This window comes from Pogona vitticeps, chromosome 5 (genome assembly GCF_051106095.1).
Source record: "Pogona vitticeps strain Pit_001003342236 chromosome 5, PviZW2.1, whole genome shotgun sequence".
Classification (NCBI taxonomy): Eukaryota; Metazoa; Chordata; class Lepidosauria; order Squamata; family Agamidae; genus Pogona; species Pogona vitticeps.
Window position 1 is genome coordinate 109,531,973 of NC_135787.1, and position 16,594 is coordinate 109,548,566.

General features: G+C 42.4%; 1 protein-coding gene across 3 annotated transcripts in view; it reads right to left on the reverse strand.

The window, feature by feature from the left end:
* RASSF8 (Ras association domain family member 8) overlaps positions 1–15,872 on the reverse strand; it is a 116,717-nt gene extending 100,845 nt beyond the window's left edge. Inside the window, exon 1 of one of the 3 annotated variants that reach the window (XM_020797781.3) lies at positions 15,735–15,872. The gene's annotated coding sequence lies outside the window, so the exon portion shown is untranslated. Of the gene's footprint in view, positions 1–15,145; positions 15,616–15,734 lie in introns of those variants that run through there. The other 2 variants (XM_078394257.1, XM_078394258.1) reach the window with 2 other exon arrangements.
* Between the last annotated feature and the right edge of the window lie 722 nt (positions 15,873–16,594).

The following is a 16,594-nucleotide window of genomic DNA, read 5'->3' on the forward strand; positions in this document are numbered from 1 at the left end:
CTTGAACAATCTTCCATATGTTACCGACAAAGTCTTCCAGTGAGGTCAAATTAACCTTGTTTTTGTGTAAGCTTTTTGGGTTTGAGGCATAAATGCTGCTTAAAAACCATCTAAAACTAAGAATGCATGTTCTTACTCCTGTCGACTTCAGTACCCTGAAACAAACCAGCGTTTGCCTTAAGACCAAATAAACAAACGAAACAGATTGAAAAGCAAGCAGCTCGGCAAAGGTCTATGGGAACAGGAACTTGAGCAACTTTCATTATTGGATAGTATGATGCCAATTTCCAGGCTTCTTCAATTTGACATACTCCAGCATGCTCAAAAAAGCAAAAAAACAGGCAGAGATCATATAGTTTACTGAGTTCTACTGGACAAAGTAAACAAACCTGTACCAAAAAGGAGGGGGAGCGGGGAGATCCCACCTAACATATGGAGATTCTGTGAGGGAAAGAGGTAGGTAAAATGTGCAAATCACACTGTGACTTCTAAGAATCACACTCTTATTTTCTATCTTCCCCTTCATCATATACTTACATCTGTAACAAGGACAAATGTTTAATGAGTCAAAATATAGCTGTGGTTTGCTCATTTTTTTCTGCAAAAGTTATTTCTGATGAAAATGAAATAATGTTAATACACTAGTACAGTGTGCAATCAACTCATGTATGTGTTATTACTGTGGCATTATTCCGACACTGAAAACAGCACACAGAAAAATATTTGCATACCTGAATGAAACTTTGTAGATGCTGTCACCAAGGGCTACTAGCAGAACCTTTTGCCCAGTCCTCTTTAATTCATGTACACATACATATACGTACTGGAATGTGCATGTATATGCACCTATATGCCTTGTTGCCTACTAACTGGAAATGATGACATGAGAAAAAAATGGCATAGACACTCTAAAGATAAACAAGCTCAAGACGTAGCGAAACAACAGCTTAGATTCTCAGCCTTAGGAAAAAAAGTAAATACAAATAAATAATGAACTGGAGGGGTATTATCTAAAACAGATGCCGGGAAGGGAGTAGGAGAAGAGCTGAAGAACAAAACAAAGACCAAGGAAAATCACAGCAGTTTGAACAAGAGTTCTGGATTCTACCCGAAATTAGCATCTTATCTACTATATGTTTCAGTTACTGGGCATTTCAAGTCTTAAAAAGTATCAAGATACTAAGAATTTCTCTTGTTACACAACCAAAGAATGTTTAAGAAAGAAAAAACACGGGTTGCCTCTTAAAATTAATTAAATAAAGAATTATTGGGAGAAACAAATTATTTAATTACGAAAAATATTTATAAGCTGCCTTTTAGGGCAAATGTCTTTCCAGAACAGCTTCCATTGAAGAGTTACTGATTTAAATAAACTGGAAGAAACAATTGCAGAGTCAATTAGAAGCATATAATATAGACAGGAATCCTACTGATGTTCAAACAAGGTTTGTGCAACTTGCCACAGCTAACTGATGAAGTGTGGGGATGTACTGCATCTCAATTGCACAATTACATGCAGGACCAGGCATGTGATCAAGATGTACTCTGCTACCTCATTAATTAGCTGCAGTTATCCACTGCAAATTGCAAAATAAAAACAAAACAAAAAACCTAACAGAATTCTGGACATAGGAACAAACCAAACATTATCTATCAACAAAACACCATTACAAATCAACTATCTTCATTCCCACCACCTAAATTCAGAGTTGGATCCCAATAACAACTGTGATTTATTTTCTCAAGGACCAGAGAAGATTTACTCAGTCTAAAATTCATGGTAATTACCCTCCAGTTAACAGGATGACATTTATCTATTTTACCTGAAATGTTTATTTCTCACCTTTCTGAGTCAAAAGAGAATTTAAAAAATACACAGAGAGGTGAAGCAAGTGAACGGTGACAATGTATGAAGAAATTAAATGCTAACAGGATACAATCCTGTAGGAGCATTCTAGATCTATTGCAGGACCTCCATAGTTGCAGAATGAGTATCGCAGTTTCTGCTGTTCCCTGTCACTGCTTCTGCAACCCACCCTGCAGTGCACTTACACACACACACACACACACACACACACACACACACACCACAGTGCACATGAGCACTTACCTTTTCCATTTGCCCTTCTCACTGACTTTTGCTGACTGTGGCTGCTGCTCCTGTTTGCTGTTATCCTTGGCTTCATTCATTTGGGGGGGGGGGCTTGGAAACTATCCCCCACATATATGGGGGTCCTATTCTACCTTTGAATATAAAGTAAACTTTGTCATCAGAGAAGGAAATCCAACTTCCACAAGCTTCAGATTCACACTGAAAAGAAGAGGGGGAAGAGCAAAGTCACACCACCAGAGAATGCAGATCTGTAGGATCAAAAAATCCCCCTACTCCTAGATATACCCACAGCATGAGGCAACTTACAGATGACACAGTTTACTTTCCTCCCATTGAGAAATAATCGGAGGGGGAAATAGCTTTGGAAAACAAAATGAGGCTCAAAGGAACTACATCCCTACCTCTTAGATCCTGCTGGCATAAGCCTCTGTCTTCCCCTTTCCCTACACAATAGAATGGCTCTGTCCAAAACCTTAACTGCCTTCCTCCCTGACCTCCTCCATTAAGAAGACTATCTGAACTTGCTGCCGAGAGAAAAGGTGGGACCATTTTTTGCACTCTCCTCTTTAACCCTCATTACAAAGTTCTTTAATTCCTCCTCACTTTCTGCCATCAGAGTGGTATCATCTGCATATCGGAGGTTGTTGATATTTCTTCCGGCAATCTTGATTCCAGCTTGGGATTCCTCCAGTCCTGCCTTTTGCATGATGTACTCTGCATATAAGTTAAATAAGCAGGGAGACAATATACAGTCTTATTGTACTCGTTCCATATCCAGTTCTAACTCTTGCTCCCTGTCCCACGCATAGGTTTCTCAGGAGATTGATAAGGTGGTCAGGCACTCCCATTTCTTTAAGGACTTGCCATAGTTTGCTGTGGTCCACACAGTCAAAGGCTTTTGCATAGTCAATGAAGCATGAAAGTAGATGTTTTTCTGGAACTCTCTGGCTTTCTCTATAATCCAGCACAGTGGTTCTTAACCTTGGGTAACCCAGGTGTTCTTGGACTGCAAGTCCCAGAAGCCCCAACCAGCACAGCTGGTGGCAAAGGCTTCTGGGAATTGGAGTCCAAGAACACCTGGATTACCCAAAGTTAAGAACCACTGATCCAGCACATGTTAGCAATTTGGTCTCTAGTTCCTCTGCTCCTTCGAAATCCAGCTTGTACTTCTGGGAGTTCTCGGTCCACATACTGAAGCCTACCTTGGAGGATTTTGAGCATAACCTTGCTAGCGTATGAAATGAGTGCATTCTTTGGCACTGCCTTCCTTTGGGATTGGGATGTAGACTGATCTTTTCTAGTCCTCTGGCCACTGTTGAGTATTCCAAACTTGCTGGCATATTGAATGTAGCACCTTAACAGCCCCATCTTTTAAGATTTTAAATAGTTCAACGGGAATGCCATCACCTCCACTGACCTTGTTGTTAGCCAAGCTTTCTAAGGCCCACTTGACTTCACTCTCCAGGATGTCTGGCTCAAAGACAGCAACCACATTACCTGGGTTGTCCGGGATATCCAGATCTTTCTGGTATAATTCCTCTATGTATTCTTACCACTTCTTCTTGATGTCTTCTGCTTCTGTTAGGTTCCTCCCATTTTTGTCCTTTATCATGTCCATCTTTGCACAAAATGTTCCTTTAATATCTCCCATTTTCCTGAACAGATCTCTGGTTTTTCCCTTTCTATTATTTTCCTCTCTTTCTTTGCATTGCTCATTTAAGAAGGCCCTCTTGTCTCTCCTTGCTATTCTTTGGAAGTCTGCATTCAATTTTCTGTAACTTTCCCTATCTCCCTTGCATTTTGTTTCCCATCTCCTCTCTGCTATTTCTAAGGCCTCGTTGGACAGCCACTTTGCTTTCTTGCATTTCCTTTTCTTTGGGATGGTTTTTGTTGATGCCTCCTGTACAATGTTACGGGCCTCTATCCATAGTTCTTCAGGCACTCTGTCCACCAAATCAAGTTCCTTAAATCTGTTCTTCACTTCCACTGTGTATTCATAAGGGATTTGGTTTAGATTATACCTGAGTAGCCCAGTGGTTTTTCCTACTCTCTTCAGTTTAAGCTTGAATTTTGCTATGAGAAGCTGATGATCAGAGCCACAATCAGATCCAGGTCTTCTTTTTGCTCACTCTATAGAGCTTCTCCATCTTTGGCTGCAGAGAACATCATCAACCTGGTTTTGATATTGCCCATTTAATGATGTCCATGTGTAGAGTCACATGTTGCTGGAAAGGATTGTTGTGATGACCAGCTTGTTCTCTTGACAAAACTCCGTTAGCCTTTGCCCTGCTTCGTTTTGAACTCCAAGGCCAAACTTACCTGTTGTTCCTTTCATCTCTTGACTCCCTACTTTAGCATTCCAGTCCCCTATAATGAGAAGAGCATCTTTCTTTGGTGTCAGTTCTAGAAGTTGTTTGAAGGCTTCAGAGAATTGGTCGACTTCATCCTCTTCCGCATGGGTGGTTGGTGCATAAACTTGGATTACTGTGATGTTGAAAGGTTTGCCTTGGATTGGTATTGACATCATTCTATAATTTTTGAGATTATATCCCATTACAGCTTTTCCCACTCTTGACTATGAGGGCTACTCCATTCCTTCTACGGGCTTCTTGTCCACAATAGTAGATATTTTATTGTATTTATTTATTTATTTAATTTATATGCCGCCCACACTACCCAAAGGTCTCTGGGCGGCTTACAACATTTAAAATACAATAAAAATTCATAACAATTAAAATACAATTAAAATATATATAAAATTGCCATAGGACCCACAGCTAATGTTATTTCACTAATATATGCAGATTTAAACTAACATATGCAGATATCATCACTATCAGACATTATTATGTTGGCTGAAATGCAGAAATCCTTAATCTAGTAGGTCAGAACCAGAGCAGGCCCATTGAATCAGTGAGGATATGGTCAGTTCCACTGATTCAATAGGCCTAACCCAGTTGTGACCTACTATGCCAAGCAACAGGATTTCAGCCTAGATATGAAAGTCATATGAATTGAATCCGCCCATTCCCGTCCATTTTAGTTCACTGATGCCCAGTATGTCAATGTTTATTCTTGCCATCTGTTTGATCACATCCAGCTTACCAAGGTTCATAAATCTTACATTCCAGGTTCCTATGCAGTATTTTTCTTTGCAGCATCGGACTTTCCTTTCACTTCCAGGCACGTCCACAGCTGAGCATCCTTTCGGCTTTGGCCCAGCCACTTCATTAGCTCTGGAGCTACTTGTACTTGTCCTCTGCTCTTCCTCAGTAGCATGTTGGACGCCTTCTGACCTGAAGGGCTCATCTTCCAGCGTCATATCTTTTAGCCTTTTGTTTCTGATCATGGGGTATTCTTGGCAAAGATAGTGGAGTGGAATTGCCAATTCCTACTCCAGGTGGATAGTGATTAGTCGGAACTCTCCACTATGACCTGTCCGTCTTGGGTGTCCCTGCACGGCATAGCCCATAGCTTCCTTGAGTTACTCAGGCCCCTTCGCCACGACAAGGCAGCAATCCGTGAAGGGGACTGGTCCCATCACCTCCTGGCAAATAGAAGGGGAAGATATAGAGGCAGTGACAGATTTTATCTTCCTGGGCTCCATGATAACTGCAGATGGTGACAGCAGCCATGAAATTAAAAGACATCTGCTTCTTGGGAGGAAAGCGATAACAAACCTAGACAGCATCTTAAAAAGCAGAGACATCACCTTGCCAACAAAGGTCCGCATAGTCAAAGCTATGGTTTTTCCAGCAGCGATGTATGGAAGTGAGTGCTGGACCATAAAGCAGGCTGACTGCTGAAGAATTGATGCTTTTGAATTGTGGTGCTGGAGGAGACCCTTCAGAGTCCCCTGGACTGAAAGGAGAACAAACCTATCCATTCTAAAGGAAATCAACCCTGATCTGGAAGAACAGATCCTGAAGCTGAGGCTCCAATACTTTGGCCATCTCTTGAGAAGAGAAGACTCTGGAAAAGACCCTGATTTTGGGAAAGTGCGAAGGCAAGAAGAGAAGGGGACAACAGAGGACGAGATGGTTGGACAGTGTCACTGAAGCTACCAACATGAATTTGACCCAATTCCGGGAAGCAGTGGAAGACAGGAGGGCCTGGCGTGCTCTAGTCCATGGGGTCACAAAGAGTCGGACACAACTTAACAACTGAACAACAACAAGAACAACCACTGCAAAACAGACACTGCCAAGACAGAAAATGAACAGCTCTCACATAACACAATATTGTTACACGATTCCCCACAAGGTATATAGTCCAAACTACTATTGTGTTTTGCTGCATTTTTAAAAATTGTGTATCACTTTGACATCTGCGGATCTTACTATTAGTAAATAAATGAGAGCAAACTATAGCGCAGCTGTTAACTTAACCAAGTAAGCACCCATTCAAATATCATAGTACAACCGGATCAATTTAAAAGGCTGTTGTAAATACTAAGGCATATAATGATTCTTCCAAACCAGTATACAAAACATACAGTGATTTCCTCTCAGGATACACAATTATGCATTTATATAACTTTTTGCATCAATGTCAATACCTTCACAGACTCATCAGTGAGTTTTCGTTTTAATTAGAATCTAAACCTATGTCCCCAATTTCTAGAAATATTAATGCACATCCTTTTCATTTGTGCTCTCCAGCAAGAATTACAACACATAATCCCTAGCTGCAAAAAACCTTCCTGAAGCCAAGTCCAAATGATTAACTACCAAAGGCGGACGTGCAAGGAAAATAGCCTAGCAGTACTTTGCCTGAACCAAATATGTGCTGGCAGAACAAGGTTTCCTTCATCTTGAAAGGTGTCATTTACCTTCTTTTCGAAACTCAGAGGACAATCCCTCCTTGATAGTTGACTTGGAAAACAGGGCTCATTAGGAAGATAGAGAATGTTGTTCTTATATGCCATCAAGTTGTTTCCAACTTGTGGCGGCCCTATAAATGTGTACTCTCCAAAATTCCCTGACCTCATCCGCCCTGCTCAACTCTTGTAGATGCAAGCCTATGGTTCTTTTAGAGAATCAGTCTATCTCATATGTGTCCTTCCTCTTTTCATTAGAAAAGAACTATATCACCTTTGAGGAAACAGAACTGTGTTCTGCAAACCCACTTATTTTTTCAACAGAACACCAAATGTGGTCTTCTGCAGGAATCAGTCTGCTCAGCCAAACGCTTCCTGAATCCAGCTTACTCCCTCCCCATGACAAATTCTGGCATAACCTACATATCAGGTTGTTAATATTAATGTTCTGGATTAATGCAAATCACCACCATAAACCCTGGGGCAAGGCATACAAAATCACCATATGAAACAAATTACAATTAAATAACTATAGAAGTAACCATGAAGTAGATAAAATTACTCTTTAAAAATTGCAAGCAAAATACTCAAAGCAACAGCAATGCTATTACTGTTATTCAGTGTAAAGACACAAGACAATCCCCACAGAAACATGGTTGTTATATCAAAATCCTAAAACCCTAAGAGATTAGATCCTGCTGTACAATGCCAGAGTTGTGTAATATCTGAGGGTACCTAGCCTCAATTATTACTCTGCTGCAAAAGTGTAATTTTTATAGCTTACAATACTGGCAGCCCATCTTTTCAGCAAATACGGCAGAAACCAAGTTTATCATGCAAGATAGGGAGGAAAGGTAGAAAGAAGGTTGATAACCATGCGTGAGGCACTGAGACCTGCCAAAACCATTAACAACCTCCATGTGTTAGTTTTCTCGAATGGACGTGAGGTACATCCCCTGATTCATGCTTGACCTGGGCAGATTCAGGTTTCAGAGAAACTGTATATGCGACCAGTTGTGGTTTCTGTAGCATTGCTCAGATGGAAGTAGTGGGGAGCAAAACAGAAACAGAAAGTGTCTGACTTTGGGGCATAAATAAGGATAACAGATGACCCCAGCCAAAGGGTTAGGCAGAAGAAGGCAGCCATGCCACGCAGCAGCTTTGGATGTGAAAGAGCAGCTCATTATTACTATGGTTCTATAGTACCCAGAGGGACTCAAACTCTTAAGGGACTGCAATCCCACTGCTTTACTTGGCAGCATCTCTCAGTGGAGAGCCAGACCAGTTTAAGATCCAAGCCTATGAGGTGGTCCTCAAACTAAAGATCCCGTTCCAGATGTCTTTGCCTTATCTGCAGGCTTGAACTAACAGACACCCTGCTCAGACAAGGAACTTCAACAGCTGGATGGCATAGCTCAAAGCAACTAAAGCCTCTTTTTTCTCTTGCCACAGCTTTCTTTCACAGCCTTGCTTTGAAGTCTTTGCCACTAAGAAATCAGCAACAGCTGAGTAACACGTGTTATCACAGAACACTGAATACAAGGACAATATTGCACAGCAAGGGGCTTTGTTTGGTAATCCGGGATTGTGGAAAGCGCCACAATTCCTTTTGTTGAGGATAATCCTGTTCTTGAGTAAATTATGCCAGTAAACAGGAAAAACTTTTGTTAAAGCGTAATTTGATGAGATACACTAATTACCTTGTTTAATGCAACACTTTATTCTCTCTACTCTCTCTTAACATTTGTAGAGTGTTTAGCCTCTTTAATGCATTTCAAGTGTGCAGAGTACTTCATGTTAGCAATCCTCAATGTAAGGCACTAGAGAGCCAGTGTAATGTAGTGGACAGTGTCAGACTGGGACTCTGGAGACCTGGATTCAAACCTCTGGTTAGCCATAGAAACTCACAGGGGGGTGGCACCAGTAAAATAGTTCCTTAGACATGTTACATACCATGGAAACTCTGCTACAGACCCCTGAATCTTAGTAGGTTCAGTTTCCAAGATATGTGGGACACTTCGCAAACTTACAGTATACAATGTAGGAGAGTACTGTACACAATAATCCATATCACAAGCATCAATGAGGAGAAATAGTGAGGCTTAACAGCTAGCCACCTAAGACCTCCTATTATAATAGTTTCCAAAGTGTGAGGTGCTTCTGGAGGTGGATACAATGACATGTCAAAGGGGCATGGCCATTTGTCCAGATTCTCTCCCCATTCCCCAACCAGCATTAGTGGTCAAGCAAGGGGGGCATTTGTATGTCCAAGCAAGATATGGGAAGCTAGGATGGATGGGTGATGACGCAGAAGGAATGGTGGACAATGGCAGTAGCACCAGTAGAAACAAGCCCATGTAGCAAGAGCACAAAGACCAAAAACAATCAATTGGATGGAGTAGCTAAGAGAGCCCAAGGTATGTGATAATATCATCTCGGGCATTTAAAGTAGATGCATGTATGCAAGACTGGTTTTTAAAGCTGTTGTATGTGTGCTTCCATTTTTTCCTTTTTGTTTTTGGTTAGGGTTCATCAGCTGCTACAGTGGCTGAGACTGAGAGTAGAGCCAGCCCAGCAATGAGACTAGGTGAAATAGGAGCAGTGGCAGATCGGGACTTCAGCCACTGCCCCAATAGTACTGTTTATCCCCACAGCTTATGGGCTGTTGTGCTGTTTGCACACAACACAGCCAACCCCACTGCTAGAAGCTCACATTTGCTTGATGCTCTTCTGTACCAGTTTCTCCTCACCTTAAAGTCAACCTGCTGCCACCCCCAATCTACCTTTCACATCCACTGCAGCTTCAGTGCCCTTAACAGCTCTTCCATTCCTCTCTTTGCTGTGGCTGTGGACCATACCATATGACACTCTTACTAGCCTTCTCCAGTGGGAGCTGATACTGCTTTTTATTTGGTGTCTGGTGCACGAAGCTGTACTACTGAACTCAAGTGAGGCAATCACATGTTTATCTGTCTCTCCGCCACTAGATGTAAAACACTTTGGGAAGTGTCTGGATGAGAACTCCAAGAGCCGTTCCTAGTTGCTGGTGCTTAGAGCTGCATCACTAGAGTTGAGATGGGCGAGATAAGAAGCCTTTTGCCTCACATCTTATCCAGTCAAGTATAAAGGGAGAGTTGGAGGAGAGTCTACAGAGGTATCCCTTAAATTTTGGGTGCTGCTGCAGCCAATTCTATTGCCCAGCAAAGGCTACTCAGGACAGGCTGGCAAAACAATAGCAAAGCAGGCAGGTACAAAGGTGAAGCCTCTGCATGGACTCTGGCCAGCACAGGAGGAGTTTGAAAAAGAGGCAAACTGCTGTAAACTGCGTGAGTTGTCATAAAAAATAAAGAGATAACTTCAACTCTGCCCTCCAAAAATAACTTTATCAAAGACATTGATCAATTATAGATTAATTGCTTTGTTAGAGGACTCGACAATGGTAATTGTCAAGTCCTCTGACAAAGCAATTAATCTATAATTGGGAGGTGCAATTTTTTTTCAAAAATCAAAGGAGTGTGTATGCGTGCAATAACAAGAAGTTCGGAAACTTCTGTATATTAAGATTCAAAAGATCGCCCCATCCGCTCTCATTCCTCACCACACATCCTCCACATTCAGTCTTTCTGCTATTGTAGTTCCTTAAAATGCTCTTCCACAAGAAACAGCTTCTATACATGACATTGTTACATCATTTGGATGTCACTTTAAACTGACATGACTCAATTCTATTGAATCTTGGGATCTGCAGTTTATTAAGATGTTTTATCAAATGCGCACAGTTCAGGGGTCTGAACCAAAGCTCTTTAGCAAAAAATTGTAAGTACCTTTAAAAATTTCAAATCGCAGGACAGTGATAGAGTCATGACAGTTGGAATGCTATTAAGCAGCTATAACTGAATAGTGAAAAAAAAAACCTAACAATCTCAATATAAGGGTTGTCTAATACTTGTCTTGCTTTCCCTGCCATGGAAAAAAGAGAGGTCTGTGGGAACTCAGGAGACAAACCATACGTCGACGAACTTAGAATATACCAGATGGGCGGGATATAAATCAAATAAATAAATAAAAATAAAATAAATAAATTATTTCAGTTCCACCCCTCTCCCACCTCCATGAACAATGACATCCTGTATTTCTTAATGACAGCAGCCTGATCCTTCACGGAATAAGCTCAGTTAAATTAATAACCTTAGGAACAGTCTAATTCTGCATCAGGCTGAACATCCAGCTAGAATAAATGACAGCAATGTCATAATTAACAATAAGCAATAGAAGGGGCCCTAAATTGTCTCATTAGCAGAAGCATCTCCTCTTAACATCCAAAAAATAAATGGCAATGTGAAGTGACACTAAAAAGAAATTAAGTCTAACAACAGACCTTTAGACTCAGTCTACAACTTCAGAAACTTGAAAAACCCTTATTTCTTTCCAAGTGAACGTGCTTATGATCCCACTGCGTGCCTGCAGTTCTAGAACAGCCAACCCAATATCCTCCAGGTGGACTGGACTACCTCCCATCATCTCCATCCAGCATCCCCATGCTGAGCGAGGATGATGACACCTGTAGTCCAGTCCACCTAGATGATACCAAATTAGACAAAGTTGATCAAGATATTGAAGATGTGATTATTTGAAATAAGCACATGTAAGTTTTGAGAATGACTACCTGAAACAAAACTTGACAGGTAGCATACACAAAAATTAACAGCTTCACCAACACCCTGTTTGTTACACTTATCAATCATCTTTCCTTCTGTAATGATACTGCCCTCCCCTTGATTTCCAAAACACCGCTGACGTAGGGCAGAAACGGAGTGACTACCTTCAAGTTAGTATTCATAGCTTTATGTGGACTTGAACATAATCTTCCAAATCCTACTCAGACCTTCTAACCGCTATATTGCACTGGCTTTCAGTCCCTCCCTCTAAAGCTACTGAAGGGTTCTGGGCTGCTCCAACAGCTTTAAAGGAGCTGATTACAACATAGATTACAGTTTCACAATTTCCATTTTCCAAACATTTCAACATGTCTCAGTTCCATCTGTTTCCTGGAAACAAAAGCAAGTGACCTACCAGCTGAACCCAATATGTATCTCTGAACCCATTCTTTCATAAGTTTAAAGCAATTATTTTTGTACTTTTTTTCTGGAAAAAAAAAAGCCCAGGTATACTTGAGGACTTGAAAACAATGTCAGAATGGTTTTTCAGGATTCATTTAAGTTCCTTTTAGTCTAGGACAAGGCTGTATTTATTATTATTTAAAACATCCCCTCCCCCACTTTTCTCATTAAAAGGACCCAAGGCAGCTTACAATATTAAAGCCGATAACACTGGGTGTACAAATACTAAAAAAGATCAAACACTCAGGCAGCCAGTCATTCAGAAAACACTTGCCTGAAGAGAAAGGTTTTCGCCTGCTTCTAGAAGTACAGTAAAGATGAGGGTATTCTAGCCTCCCGTAGAAGGGAATTCCAAAGTCTGGAAGCAACAACAGAGAAGGCCTTCTCCCATATGCTAGCCAAACACACCTGCCATTTACCTCTAGTTACTCATGATCAAAGCAAGAAGATGGTAGTTTCCCCCAAAGTTTAGCTTTAGCATTTTGTATCCTGAAGTATGTAGCTTCTGAAAGCTCTTAGCTCTCATGGCCCTCAGGCACGGAGAGCACAGGGCTAACCAGATAAAACTAGAAACTATATACAGTAATCACAAGCATATTTCAGGCAATTATGAATGGGATTGATAGTAGGAGCCATCATTACCAGAGATTAACATTTTAGTACATTCTGTCTTAAACATTTATTTTATTTATTTATTTATTTATTTAACTTATATGCCGCCCACACTACCCGAAGGTCTCTGGGCCAGTATGGTGTAGTAGACAGAGTGATAGACTAGGATTCAAGAGACTTGGGTTCAAATCACTAAATTGACATTGAAATTCACTAGGGGAGAGGCAATGGTAAAATCACTCCTTAATTCAAAGATGCATGGGCATTTTTTCCTCTTGAAAGCCAGTCCCTCACTTCTACCATGATGTACAGCATGGCGGATCTATGTATGGCTGATAAATTCTTTGCATGTCTATCAGAATTGATTGTTCCAAGTTATTAACTCCAACAGGAAAAATCTATCACAATCCCACTGCACATGTCTTAAACAAGTCTTTCTCTGCAGGTCTTAAATAGTTCTCTGTTTAATAAAGACTAAAGTGGGCCCCAACTGTATACCAGTAAATACATTTTCGGGGACCAGAATTCCCAGAACATATACACCCATATGCTGCCTGAGCAATTTTGTGAGGTACAGCACAAAAAAATAATTTCCCCCCTCTGGTCTCATCACAGCCCTGACAGAAAGAGCTCTACCCATGGTATACATTACATAATGACCCATAACTTTGAAGTCTACGTACATATCCTGATATTTAGCCCAAATAATTAGCTCTTACAAGACCTACAATCCAAAAACTGGAGGAAAAACTCCAAATATGTAGAAGATCAGTACATATATTGTTAAAATCCAGCTTCAAAAGGTTCTTAACTCTTCTGTTCTTTTTCAGAATATTTCTTTTTGGCAGCTAATAGGGATACAAATGTCTTTACTCTTAGCAGTTTCCAAAACTGGTCTCTGCACTATTAAAAGGGAGACAAACAGCTTAAGATATATAACATCTGTTTTTCCAAACCACTGGATTATTATTTTCCTGTGTTTTCACACACTACTTCCAAATTTTATTCTTCATTTTGCTTCCAGAAAAGATTCCTGTAAATCTTTAAAGAACGCTGCAACTGAAGGCTGGTGCCTGGAAACACCCTTTGGCATGTCCAAAGGTAAGGCAGGGCGGATGGATCTGCATATCTAACACAGGAAATCCGTGGCAGATCCCCCACAACTCAAAAGAGGCTACATGCACAACCATACTGGAAGTCACATTAAAATGCAACACATCAATTGTACACCCTAATCCTTATCTGCATTCCCATAGGGTGGATAAAAGGTATGCATTCCTATCTCCAATTCTCTCAGGATGGCAACAATGCACATCTCCACCCTCTGCCTCAAGGTACATGCATATCACTGGGTGTAACTGTTATCTAGATCTAGACAGGGGCCAGGACAACTTTCCAGTTTTGCACCCTAGTTTAAATCAACAAGAGATGCAGCTCCAACCAATGTCCACTGCTCTATACATATGCATGTTCACAGCAAAGATACAACCTCAGATTACTCTATGGGAGATGAAACAAGCTGGAGAAAAAATACAGCTGGAAAAATAAAACATAGACATTTCCACTGACCAGACCAGAAAACTTCATTACTTTAATCCTACATAACACAGGAGCAAAAACATTCCAATACAGTCAGCTAGAAGCTCTGGGGCATTTATATAAATCAATAGACAGCAATTTACTTACAGCTTTTTCACAGTCCCATGTGCACTTAATTTAAACTAGAAATAATGCGACCTAAGCATGATGCAGAAACAGGTAAAGCAAAGAGCAGGCTTAACTCCACAAGTCGGATAGAAAGCATGTTTTCTCTTAGGATACAATGACTTTCTGGCCCTGTTCCTTCCTATACCTTCTCATCTCGGCACAGGCATGATATTTCTTCTGTCATCCAATGCAGGATGTGACAGGTGTAACTGTGTCAAGGCATTTTCAATAGGGAAGCTCCCCATACTGCATCTTTATTTACAAACAAGGCTTAAACCAACAAGCTATTTCAACTTATAATCTGGCAAATGTCATGTCAAAACGGCATCCAACTGAAAAGGAAAAAAAAACATCTTGCCACACAGGAAAAAGATTAGAAGTTTAGAAACACACACAAACACAAACTTTGTACCATTGTCAATGAGTCACAGGAACAGTCATCATGGACCTTCCAGCAAATCAAACCCATGGAGTGAGACCTTAAAAGTTCAACCCTTTCTACTTTCACAACAGACTGGATGAATTCAATCCTGACCTCATTGCTGGTCCAAAAATGTGATCCACCCACACACCGGGAACACTGATTTATTCCCACAGCCTACTTAGAATGAAATCCCACTGAGATCAATACAGGACAGTGCGTCCAGCACTACACCTTAAATAACTGGGGGGGGGGGGGGGAGAGAAAAGGGGGCAAAAAAAATGTTGCTATGAGGAGAGGGCTATCTATCGGGGAGGGCATGGTTAAGGGATAAAATAAATTAACGTTTTTACCTGCTAAGCGAAAGTCTTACTCAGCAGAGAGGAATATCCGACTATTCCATAAATCACCTCTGCCATCCTAGGCGCCCGTCTTTGCGAATGAGTCGCACTAAACTCTGCGCTACTTACTTCCGAGTAAATCTGAAGACGACCAAACTGCACATGCCTGACCGTTTGGTCTTTTAAAGAGGACACCGGAGGAGAAGTCTGATCCGCAAAAAAAAGGCACCAGGAGGAGGAAAGAGAGCGACTCTAGGGAGGGGAAGGTGGGGGGGGCGCAAGGAAGAGAAGGACGCAAAACGGAAGGCGAGGTGGCTCCAAGAGGGAAAGGTACTGTATCAGGAATTTGGGCGAGAGGGACAAGCCTGCAGGGAAGCCGATGAAAAATGATCTGAATTTCAAAAAAAAAAAAAAAAAAAAAAAGCTAGAGAGAGGCACCGGGAAGACGTTCAACACCTCCGCCCCGAAAGAATAAACGACCCAATTAAAAAAAAGGGGGGGGGAGTAGAAGGAAGGGAAAAACGGGCGGGAGGGATGGGTGGGCGGAGAGACCGGGAACGGAGGGGCCGAAGACCGAGCGAACTCCGAAGTTTCTACTTACAGCCTTTCGCCGGCCAAATCCAGCCCCGCTGAAGGCGGCGACCACGGTTGCGTCGGTCTCCCGCTCTGGACTCCGACCTGCAGCGGGCTGCCTTTCTCTCCCCGCTCGGCCGGAAAACCCAAAGCCTGGCCAACTGGACGGACGGATTTCCTCCCTCACTCCGGGCAGCAACGGCGTGGAGGGGCTCGTCTTACCCACTTCCCCCCCCCCGCGCGAGGGGCTGCGGCGGGGCTGAGGGAGCCCGAGCCTCTTTGCGCGGGGCTGCGAGGAAGTCACCCCCCCTTCTCTCTTTTCCTTCCTCGCCTCCTCAGGCTAAAGCTCTCGCTCTGCTCGCTGCTCGTCGCCCAGGCGCTGAGTTGGCTGTCGAGCTGCGGGGCGGGTTTGGCGCTAAAGGCTCCAGAGTTTGAGGCTGGCTTTTTTTCCCCCGCCCGACACACACACATACACACACACTCCGCGGGGCGGGCGGGCAGCTCCTCCCTCTCCGCCTTCCCCTCGCTGCGTCTTTCCAGCTCAGGGCTGACTGTCCTGCTGCACTACAGCTTTCTGGCTCCAGGAGTTGCTGCTTTGCCTGCTCTGCCCGCCTCCTCTTTTTTTGCTTCCTCGCTCACCCACTCACACGCTTTCCTCTTCGTCAGGAGAGAGAGGCCCGGTAACTGGAACGCTAGCACAGCGTTGTGGGAGGTGCGGGACCTTTTAAAGCCGCAGTCCAGACAAACCTCGTTCACACGTGCTCCTAATATCGGGTGGCCTTGTTCACGCGTGTACGTAACGCGATCTCGGGCTCGTTTCCAAGAGCATGTTGCTCCCTCGAAGGCTGCATCTCTGGCACGGTTATGACTGCATCTATGAACGGGTCG